The following is a 9,514-nucleotide window of genomic DNA, read 5'->3' as shown; positions in this document are numbered from 1 at the left end:
TAAGATGCTGATGCTTCTCAGGAAAAAGTGGGAGATAGCATGGTTTTAGGAAAACCAAGTTTAAGTTCTACCTCTGGCTCCCACTAATTACTTCACCTCTTTCTTCCTCAGTTTCCCCATAAAATGAGAATAATAATAGTAAGATCTTATAGGCCAGGCACTGTTCTAATTCCCTATATCAATCATTGAGTATTTACATAACCCTGTGAAATGGACCGTTTTATCATCCACAAGTATAGAAGAGAGGACAAAAGTTTAGAGAGGTTAACTTTCTAGCACAAAGTCACAATGCTAGCAAAAAGCAGAGCCAAAATTCCAACCAGGTTTTCTGTCCAACTCCAAGTTCAGACTACATATTTGGGAGGAGGTGTGATTTGAGTTTGGGTCCCTACTATCTAACACAAGGCTGGCACAGAGTAGGTGTTTAACAAATATTTGTTGCATGAGTGTGGACTCTTTATATACTTTCTGCCAGCATAAAAATTGAGATAGTCCTTTACTAAGTAGAGAGTGCTGAGAGCTGATGGGAAAGTATATAAAAACTCCAACTACAGACAAGCTCTGATTTTTTGCTAGGGGAATTGAACATCATCAGGATACAAGTTAGGGACACACTGTGTGTCCCTGGAGACATGTGGGACCAAAACCAAAAGCTCTGCTTTTGGCCACCAGGCTGGGGAAGTGTACGTGGCACTCTGGTGTGTGGGACTCTCTTTACACCCGTATGAAGAGCTGATGAGGGAGTAAAATTATTTGTTATTTGCACAGAAGGAGACTCCATCATGATGGCAAAAACACATCTCCATTGTGAGGAAGATCTTGTGAAATAGCATGATTATCTCCCATTGAGAAAAGGTGGAGTATTCAAAACATTGTTTAGGTTTAGCATTTGAGTATGTGTAGTGTAGGATGCCAGGAAATTGCAGACAGCCTTGTAATGCTCTGCACAACTTGACCACACAAATGCTGTAATTCTTGAATATGAATGTCTCATATCAGATAAGGCAATCAAGCCAATGCTGATGATTCTGATGTAATAGCCGTGGAGGAGAGGACCTCATGAAAAGCAGGCCTGTTTCTCATCAGTGGAACTGATGAGGAGCACGAGATGCCAGAACCTAGTCCCACCCTGGGTTACTGCAGTTGATGCTACATCCATTCTGTTTATATGATGCACCAAGACCCAATCCCATTCCTTTGGTTCTCCCTGGACAAGAGCTTTGGCAAAGACCCACAAGCATATGAACTTTTGTCCAAGTGATCCATTAGCACCTCATTTGTCACCCATCCCTAAGGATCATGATAATATCCTGTCCTGGGATCAGGGCTGGGAGAGTAAGGAAATAGGCATTTGGAGCTATTTCCTCCTTTGTCTACTGACCCAAGAAAGAGGTCCTTTTTCCTTTCTATTAATGCTCTGATTTTAAGACATATCTGATTTGATTGGGTTGGGCTGATGGGTTAGAGACGCTAAGAAGCTGTCTTTATTTCTTTGAATAAATTAGGAGCCATATTCAAATTTAACGATTCCACCATGAAGGATGAAATTGACAAAAGCTAAACACGTGGCTAAATACAGTTTTTGGAAAAGATACCCAAGCAATCAGACTCTAATAGTGCAGGACTCTCTCCACAAGTTAGGGAGCGCCTGTCATGGTTGGTTCTTCATATCAGATAGGGCTTTATACTGTTAAATAATTGTAGACTGAAAGCTATTTTCATAGTTTTCAGTCATGTTTTTGTATTCTGCCTGTTTCACCCTCTTTTACTCACTCAATGGCGGAGTACTCAGCAAGTTCTGTCTTTAAAATCTTTTATCCAGCTGCTTGACTTATCAGTTTTATCACCCTTGCCTCCCAAAGAGGTTTAGATTAACCTTCCAGATGTTTCACTGAAGGATTTACTATTGGACTTGTTTACCGGGTAAAAGTTTTTAATTGATACTATTTAATTTAGATGCTTCTTGTCGTTAAACCTCGCCACCAACTCTCTCTGCTTCATAAGCTTAACATGAATTTTCCTTATTCCCTCACAATATTGAAAACACATATCCTACCATCACTGGTCAGGTTATTCTGTTTGGCTTATTTTTTCCCCAGCATACGCAGATCTGGAGAAATGCCATACGACTTTGAAAGATGATGCTATCATTACTATAGTCATGGTGAAATAAGAAAGCTGATGACAGTAACTGTTACAGTAGATTTGCTCTGCATCTCTCATAAAATCTTTGCCTGATCCTTCTTAGATAAACTATTCAACGTGGGCTTCCTACAGATCTGGGTCCAAATCCTGGTCATTCTACTTAACAAGCTCTATGACCTTGGGGAGTTTTTTAAGGGCTCTGCCTTAGTCAGGATTGGCCAAGCTATGCTGTGGTAACAAGCAATCTCAACATTTCAGTGGCTTAAAAGCAGAAAGCTTTATTTCTTGCTCAAGCAAAGTCTGACACAGGTTTGGCAGCTCTCCAGCACAGCTGTTCTCCTCATGATGGCTCAGCCTTAACTCTCCACATCCATGCCAGTTGCCATGATCACCACGCAGAGGAAAGATTGGTGGAGGGTTAAGCACTAGGAATGAAATGTGCCCATCCAGAAGTAACTCATATCACTTCTGCTCACACTTCATTGACCACAATTGATATGATCACAAGTGCTGTCAACACAGCAGAGAAGAATGTGCCCAAAAAGAGAGAAGAATTGGACATTGGTGAATGATAGTAACGCCATGTTCTCTAACTCTCATTCTCCTCCTCAGTTAAGTGAGGATAATACCTACTACTGTGCACCGTTGTGATAACTCAGTAGGATAATGTATACAAAATGCTTAGGATTCATACTGCAAAGACTTGATACCTGCTAGCTTCTAATATACACATTTCGGGAAACATTACAGAATGAACAGAAATTCACTCTATTTTGCATGAAGGGAAAACAAAAGGCATAATATTATGACCTCAACACAATATTCCTAATAAGAGAAGCATCATGCATAACTACTATTTGAGCCACTTGAGTTCAGGATAGAATTCTTTCATCATGCCAAGAGAAGAGTGAGAGGACATACATCAAAATACTAGCATTAGTTTGCTCTAATTGTGAAATCACGAGTTATTTAGTTATTTAGTTAATTTGATTTGTCTGAATTTTCTACCATGAGCACAGATTATTAATAATAACAGCTATTACATTCCAGGCACTCATTTTAACTTTTGTAATGTATTATGATACAGACACCATTATTATCCCAGTTTACAGTTAGGGAAAGTAGGGCACAGAGAGGCTAAGTAATTCACCCAAATATTGAATGTTAGAATCAGGATTTGTTCTTGAATCGGAAAATAACAAATATTATTTTTAATAGTGTAACATATTCATTACCTTGATATTAAGTGCATAGCATTTGCCAGGTACTGTACTAGGCCCTGGGGAGGCAGGGGGGACACCAAGATGAGGAAAATATAGCCTCAAAGACCCCACCATCTCGTTGGGGAGGTAACCCACAAATACATACATACTAGAAGTTTATAATTCAAGTCAGCAAATTAGAGACAATTATTCAAGGGCAGGGACATGGTCTTTTTCTTATTCAGGATCTGGCATAGAAGAGCTGCTTGATACACATTTGCTGAATGAGTAAATTAATAAATAGAATTTCAGAGCATCTAATTTTACTGATGAGAACATGCAGGTCCGGAGAGGTTACTTGGCTTATGAGAATAGAGCAGCTGTTTAGTGGGTGATGCTGAGACCGACTGTCAGCCTCCTGCTTTTTTCCCCAGAGGGTCGCACCAGCTTCTCCAGAGTAGAGACAAAGTCTCGGATGGAGCAGGCTGAGCAAGCTTCTGCTTTGCCATTTCTGAGTTAGTGGTGTTGCCCCGATTCATTTTGCATCATCAGCCCTGAAATGTCTTTCATCAAGGTCACCCTGGACCTTCATGTTGCTTCATGCTGTGGACACTTCATGTTATTTTACCTTTCAGCAGCATTCAACACAGTTACTTCCTCTGTGAAATCCTTCTTCTGTGAAATCCTTTTTCCTCCAGGCTTTTCTGACAGCACAATGACCTGTTTTCCTCTTACTTCATTGATCACTTTGTCTGATCTCCTTTGCTGAATTCTCCTTTTCGAGCTGACACTAAACGCTTAAGTTCCTCAGGGGTTAATCTTTTCTCTATCAATACAGTCCCTCTGCATAATTCCAGCCAGTCACGTGGTTCAACGGCCATCTGATACATGCGACATGTAAATTTATACCTTCATCCCCGATCTTTCTCCTCAGCTCCAGATATCTATATCCACACGCTTACTTGACATTTTCACCCGGATACTACCCCCCTCAAACTAACTTCCCAAACTCAAATCTATTTTTCCTCCATTCTTCCACATCTCAGTAAATGCCATCAGAAACCTCCCAGTTGGTAAAGATGATAACTAGGAGTCATTTTTAGTATTCCCTTCTCTGAACTGTCACATCCACTCTACCAATAAATACTACCTTCTGCCTCCAAAATATATCCCCAAATATATCCACTTCTTTCCTTTCCACTGCTGTCATCCTAATTCTTGCTTGGGCAACTTCAATAACTCTTAACTGGCTACCTGCTTCTATTCTTGTCCCTATTCTAACTCATTCTCCACAAAACAATGAGAATGATCCTTTTAAAATGTAAATCAGATCTTGTTCCATTTCGCTTAGAATGAGATCCAACTCCTTACAGGGAAAATCTGGCATTTGCCAACCTCTCTGGCTTTCCACACGACTCCCTCCCCAGTTCCTGTCCCCAGACACCCTGAGCTCCTTCTTGCTGAAGTGCCTTTTCATATGCTTTTCTTTCATCTGGAACATTCTTCTAGTGGTGTGCTGGGAAGGGCTCCTAGAGGCTAGCCAGAGCCAAATATGCACCTTTCTTCCCGGCTCTGCATTTGGTGACGTCATATGATATCTGGAAACTGGCTGTGGTGTGTTTACACTATGAAAATAAGCAAAACTACAAATTACAGCTCTCTTTTTTTTTTTCTTTTTTTGAGAGCCAGTTAATCAGAACACCACTGCCCTTCCCCCAGCTTCAGAATTTAACTCAAATGTTACTTTTTATTCTTTCTTTTTTCTTTTTGGCCATGCCTACGACATGTGTAATTTCCCAGGCCAGTGCCACAGCAGTGACCTGAACCACAGCAGTGACAACACTGGATCCTTACCCACTGCTCCACCAGAGGAACTCCCAAATGTACTTTTTAAGTGATGGTTTCCAGACCACCTTCTATCCAAATAGTATTCTCTTCCACTTCCTAGTCAATACCTAGCACATCACCCTGCTAATTTCTTTCCTAACACTAAACCTATCAAAATTGCCCATATTTGTTTACTTGATTGTCTTGTCCATCAAAATGTAAGCTTTGGGAAGGCAGGGAAAATATCTGTTTTGTTCTCCACTCTATCTTCAGTACATAGTAGGTGCTCAATGAATCCATGTTGAATTTTGAATAATAAGCTCCTGTCTTGCTGCCATCAGTTATCTTCACCCTGATCCTGGCCTGCTCCCTCTGGATTCTCCCTCAATTTCTCCCCTCAAGCTACTTATTTAACCTCCAAAAAAGTCATCATTGTCTATGGTACAGAAAACATAGATCTCATCATTTTCTGCCCCTCATCTACCAACATGTATTCTTACTATTTTTTCCTTTCTTCCAACCCTAGAAAATAGTCTCAACATTTATTAACTACCTTCTGGGCAAAGGTAGGTACCATACTTCCCTGGTCATCAAGGATAGGTTAGGCTGGTGAGGAACAGTGGGTAGGGTAGCCCCTTCCTGCCTCCTGTCTGTTCTTGGGTACTGTTCTTTCTTAGCTATCCTTTTTCTCTTCTATAATTCCTTTTTTTTTTTCTTTCAATTGGCCCCCTTGTAACCACAAGCAAGTCAAGCCTATTCTATAAAACAATCAAAGAAATTCCTTGACCTCCTGCCCTGTCTAGCCTCTGTCCTTTCTCCTTCCCTCCCCAGTCAACCTTTGTAAGACCTGTCAATACTTGCTGTTTCCATGTGCTTATCTCCCAGCCTTTCCTCAACCCACTAAAATCTGGCTTCTTCTGATACATCTTGAAAGAAACTTCTTCCAATCCCTAGGCCACTCTGCTCCTAATGTTGTTGATTAGCACTTCTAGGAACTCTCCTTTGGTTTGTGTGACACATGGCTTCCTTAGTTCCTCTTCTGCCACGCTGATCACTCTTTATACCACTTAGTGAGCATGTGAATTAAGAACTGTTATTGCATTACTATGCTACAAATGAGGAAGATAAAGCCCATGCAATTATTTCTTGCCCAAGAAAATGGCAGAACTTATATTCCGGCAGTTTGACTTTAGAGCTTGGTCAGTATACCATATTGCTTCCTTTTTCTTCTCACCCAACATCCTCTCCCTAAGCAAACTCACTTATGATCTTGGTTTCATTTTTATTTATTGCCTCAGTTACTCAAAAATCTGTATGGTCAGGGCAACCTTTTCTCTTGAATTCCAAATCAGTGTATAAAACCTATTGATGTACAGATCTACCCCACTCCCCACAGACACCTCAACTCAGTGTATGCTCCAAACTGATTCTTTTTGTTGAATTCCATCATGCCACTTTTCATATATTCACTAATTTAACCAGTATCTATTGAATAGCTGTTACCTGCCAGGCTCCACCAGTAAGCATTAGGGATACAATGGTGAATTAAAGAAGCAAAGAACCTACAATCTAACTGGGACAAAAAAAAAAAAAAAACACAAATAAGTAATCACAATGCAATACATTAATTGCTAATATAAGCATAAGTATAGTTTTCTATCAAAGCCTTAGAAGGATATCTAATCCACTCTTGATCAAGTTGTTAAATTGTATGTCACAAAAAGTGCGGTTTAGACGTAGAGTAATTTGATAAGGCATTTGACAAATTTCCCATTACATCTTTTTTTTTTTCACAAGAGAACAAATCCACTTTTATTTATTTACTTTTCAATAAGTTTAAATCCTTGAAGGATACAGCATCACATGGATTCTATGTCCAATGGCCTTGGCAGGAAGGTTGCTTTGGAATTTGGCACAAACCATGCCACTATTGCCATGAGCATGAGTTACCTTTCCCCACATTACTCTGGTTTTTTTAGGTTTTCCACCAGGAATCACTGTGTTATCTGCTTTGTACACATAAGCACATCTCTTGCCTAGATAAAATTGTTTCATCTCGGGCATAAACACCTTCAGTTTTAATAAGAGCTGTGTGCTCCCTCTGGTTCCGGAGACCCCGCTTATAACCAGCAAAAATGGCCTTGGACCATAACCTTCCCGACATACCTGTTATTTTTGAAGTCCTGGTCCTAGCAGGCCTCCACAGGCTCCAAGATGGCTGAAAACCCATTACATCTTTTTGAGTCAGACAGAAATTAGGCAGAGATAAGTTAAAGGATTAAGTAGGTGGTTTTCATTAATGAATTTGTACAAACTTGGGGAGGGAAAGGGGTTTTTTTTTTTTTGTTTTTTTTTCCCACTGTATGAAAGGAGTTTTTAATGGCATGTCAAGGACTTCCATACTGAGCCCCGTGCCATGGAATGTTTTAATCAGTGGCTTAAATACAGACATAATGGATGTGTTTGGTAGCTTTTCAATTGAAAATAAGCTTGAAGAGAGAATTAATATGTTTGTTGACAGAATTGGCAAAAAATAACTCTGAAAGAATGAATAGGAAGAAAAAAAACAAGATGGGATTTAAGTGCAAAGTTCTACACATTAGTTCTAATATCAAATGAACAAATACTAAATGGAATAGACATGACTTAACTTTTTATAGAAAAAATATGACACTTTGAAGTACAAATTACTTATAAGGCAAGAATGTAACATGGTTGCCACAATTAGCAAGCCACTGGTAAGACCATGTTAGAGAAAGGAAGAAGAAAGGAGAATGTGTAGGTTCCTCTGTATCATTATGTTAATCAGGCCACATGAGGAGTTTTAAGAACTATGCAAAAGACCTATAAGTGATAACATACAGTATTTGTCTTTCTCTGACTTATTTCACTAGGCATAATACTCTGTAGGTCCATTTACATTGTTGCAAGTGGCAGAACTCAATTCAATTCTTTTTTATGGCTGAGAAATAGCCCATTATATATTTTATATATCATCTCTCTCTCTCTATCTATCTAATCACATCTTTATCCATTCATCTTCCGATGGACATTTGGTTTACAGTGTACAGTGATTCCCTTTTCTCCATATCTTTGTATTTGTTATTTGAAGATTTTGATGTTAGCCATTGTGACGTGTGAGGTAATATCTCATTTTGGTTTTGATCTGCATTTCTTTAATAATTAGTGGTGTTGAGTATCTTTTCATGTGCCTGGTGGCTATGTGTATATCTTCTTTGGAAAAATGTTTATTTAATTCTTCTGGGTTTTTTTGTTTTTTTGGGTTTTTTTTGCCCATGCAATAACAATGCCAGATCTTTGAGCCACTAAACCATGAGGGAACTTTATTTTCTGCCCCTTTTTTTTTTTTTTTTTTTTTTTGGCTTTTTGCCATTTCTTGGGCCACTCCCACGGCATATGGAGCTTCCCAGGCTAGGGGTCAAATCGGAGCTGTAGCCGCTGGCCTACACCACAGCCACAGCAACAGCAACGCGGGATCCGAGCTGCATCTGCGACCTACACCACAGCTCACGGCAACGCTGGATTCTTAACCCACTGAGCAAGTCCAGGGATCAAACCCACAACCTCATGGTTCCTAGTTGGATTCGTTAACCACTGTGCCACGGCAAGAACTCCATTTTCTGCCTATTTTTAAGTTGGGTTGTTTGTTTTATTGATGTTGAGTTGAAGTCGCTTATATATTGGATATTAATCCCTGATCAGCCATATCATGTGCAAATATTTTCTCCCTTCAATAGGTTGTCTTTTTGTTTTATTGATGTTTTCCTTTGCTGTGCAAAAGCTTTTAATTAAGTCCTATTTGAGTCCTTTTGCTTCTGTTTCCTTTGCCTTGGGAGACAGATCCCAAAATATATTGCTATGATTTATATCAAAGTGTGTCTGCATATGTTCTCTTTTCTAGGAGTTTCAGGGTTTCAGGCCTTACATTTAGGTCTTTAATACATTTCAGTTTATTTTTATATATGGTGTGAGAAAATGTTCTACTTTCATTGTTTTATATATAACTGTTTAGTTTTCCTAATCTATGGGAAAATGAACAAATTGAATGTTGCTCACCTGAAACTAATATAATATTGTAAATCAACTATACTTCAGTAACAAAAGAACTACTCAAAAGAGAAAAGCTGACAAATGGATGTGAATTGAGAGGTAGTTGTCATGATAGTGAGGAATGGCTGAAGGAAATAAGAAATTTTCATTTGGAGAAGACAAAAGAGGAAATGTAAGAATTGTCTCCTGAAGACATCCCTGTAGGTCTAAAGGCTATAAACAAGGTGGAAGTTAGATGAAAGAAAACTTTGGTCAATAAAATAAATATT

At 39.1% G+C, this 9,514-nt stretch overlaps 1 pseudogene; it reads right to left on the bottom strand.

Moving 5' to 3' along the window:
• LOC100738843 lies at positions 7,011 to 7,457 on the bottom strand (annotated as a pseudogene).

This window comes from Sus scrofa, chromosome 4 (assembly GCF_000003025.6).
Source record: "Sus scrofa isolate TJ Tabasco breed Duroc chromosome 4, Sscrofa11.1, whole genome shotgun sequence".
In the NCBI taxonomy this organism is placed as follows: Eukaryota; Metazoa; Chordata; class Mammalia; order Artiodactyla; family Suidae; genus Sus; species Sus scrofa.
The sequence above is the reverse complement of the archived record's forward strand: the minus strand, read 5'-3'. Positions and strand labels throughout refer to the sequence as shown.